The sequence below is a fragment of the Schistocerca gregaria genome, chromosome 10 (assembly GCF_023897955.1).
Source record: "Schistocerca gregaria isolate iqSchGreg1 chromosome 10, iqSchGreg1.2, whole genome shotgun sequence".
Taxonomy (NCBI): domain Eukaryota; kingdom Metazoa; phylum Arthropoda; class Insecta; order Orthoptera; family Acrididae; genus Schistocerca; species Schistocerca gregaria.
In genome coordinates this window covers 26,068,895-26,071,306 of record NC_064929.1, presented here as the reverse complement: position 1 = coordinate 26,071,306, position 2,412 = coordinate 26,068,895, and the positions used below count along the sequence as shown (strand labels likewise).

Sequence of the window (2,412 nt, the reverse complement as noted above, 5' to 3'; positions counted from 1 at the left end):
AGTAGTTTCCGAAGCACATTTGTAGGCATTAAGTAATCTGTGGACCTTCAGAGTATTGATGAAACCCAAAATTTGCATTGGTATTGAATTTAATAAGCACCATGCGAACTTTTCTCCATGGGAGTAATGTCTTAAACTGTCTACGGTTTGATCGATTCCTGGAAGTCCACTAGTAGTTTCCGAAGCAAATCTTGAGGCATTCTGTAATCTGTGGACCTTCAGAGTGTTGATGAAACACAAAAATTGCATCGGCATTGAAAGCAATATGTACCATGAGGAATATTCTCCATGGTAGTAATGTCTTAAACTGTCTACGCTTTGATTGTTCCCTGGAAGACCAGTAGTAGTTTCCGAAGCACATCTGGAGGCATTCTGTAATCTGTGGACCTTCAGAGTGTTGATGAAACACAAAAATTGCATCGGGATTGAATACAACGGGCACCATGCGGACTTTTCTCCATGGGAGTTATGACTCAATCTGTCTACGCTTTCACAGATTTCTGGTAGACCAGTAGTATTTTCCGAAGCACATCTGGAATCACCCATGCAGCCGACTTTTCCGACTTTACACGACGCTCACGCTAGTGACAGGCTTATTTATAGTTCGACGTCCATTTCACTCCTTGTCGACATTCACACAGTACCTGAGGTAACAAGCACATCTCGAGCCCCATTGTGCTCTCCATTGATCATGCCAGGTCAGTGCCTCGCTCTTTGCTACTGTGTAAATCTCTTGTCGTCCAACTGCAAAACACTGGGCCACAACAGGTTTCCGCGTCTCCATTGCACTTATCATACTACGAAACGCTCCCCAAACTTGGCAATCACCCATGCAGCCGACTTTTCCGACTTTACACAACGCTCACGCAACGCTGACGCTAGTGACAGCAGTATTTATAGTTCGACCTCGCGCCAAAGCGAAGCAGCACATTTCGGCTACGGCTTAGGCCGCTCTCCTAGTGTGGCTGCTCGGTGTCTGCAGGCAACGAGGGGTTGCAAGCATCCTGTGTTCGCACCTATATCACCTGAGCTTGCTTGTCAGAGACAGACTATCGCAAAACATACAACTCACTCCATGAATTGATTGCTACGGCATCTGTTATCAGCAGTCACAACTAGCAACACCAGTAGCAGCTGACTGCACGCAAAGAATAGGAATGTGCAGTGGGATTTACGTGAACTCGGCGCAAGGCAGATCTTACCGACGTAGGCTTGAGAATCTTATGGGAACATTTGTACTGTTTCTAAATTAAGTGTTGGTGTGGGAGGAGGGTGCTTCCCGCGCACGACTAAAAGCACGCTTGCCACTTGTGGATGCTAATCGTTCGCTTGTATCTGCCTAGACACCTCTGCTGGTTGGGAATTATTCAACTTGCATGGCAAGATGCACAAGTAGGTGTGTTAAAGTGTCTGGGGGCGCTGGGTATCGATCCCAGTACCTCTCGCACGCTAAGCGAGCGCTCTACCATCTGAGCTACGCCCACCTCACAGTTGACTAATGGTGTTACATACAGCCATATCAACGACACAGACCCTTGCACTCCCATTATTCCGCAGACAAACACTACACTCTATGTATCAGTGAGGGTGTCTTTCAGGTTTCGTGCATTCTGTATCGAATCGTAGTTGGCCACAATGAAAGTGGCACGCATAACGTCGAAAATAGAGTTCAGACACCGCTCTGAGTAAGACGAACGTGTTGTCCACTCTCTAGACTTCACTGACGTTAAGCCGTGATACCTAAGACAGATCTGCACTCGATGACACCTTCATAACAGCCGGTCCCCACACTTACATCTTGCTCTCCTTATGACAGTATACATCATATCAGTCTCTGACGCTGGTTTTGCAAGTTCTTGCGTGCCTTTATGTTCGCCGCGACCAACACTTACCATGCACTGACCACAAAACATGGAGGAGCCGGGCTTGAACCCGAGACCTGTCACACGCTAAGCGAATAATGTGCCAAATGAGCTACGGCTGCACACACGACCAAGCTTGGATATTCTCCATTCTTTGCGACTCTGATGTGCACGGACCCGATAGTTGGTTTGTTTGTACCGGCGAAGGTACCAGAGTGCATAGGCGTCGCGGACACGTTCATATACACAAGAGTTCCAAGTAGTTTCGATGCTCTGGTATTACGAATGCAAATTCCGTCTGCTTTTAACGTCTTAAATTGAAAGGAAGGTCACAAATTGCTCCATTTCACTTCTTGTCGACAATCACACAGCACCTGAGGTAACAAGCACATCTCGAGCCCCATTGTGCTCTCCATTGTTCATGCCAACTCAGAGCCTCGCTCTTTGCTACTGTGTAAAACTCTTGTCGTCCAACTGCAAAACACTGGGACACAAGTTTCCGCGTCTCCATTGCACTGATCATACTACAAAACGCTCCCCAAACTTGGCA

The 2,412-nt window shown here is 47.2% G+C and overlaps 1 non-coding gene across 1 annotated transcript; it reads right to left on the bottom strand.

Moving 5' to 3' along the window:
* Positions 1 to 1,411: 1,411 nt before the first annotated feature.
* Positions 1,412 to 1,485, bottom strand: Trnaa-agc (transfer RNA alanine (anticodon AGC)). Its single transcript has one exon. It is a non-coding gene; the product is annotated as a tRNA-Ala (tRNA).
* Positions 1,486 to 2,412: the final 927 nt, after the last annotated feature.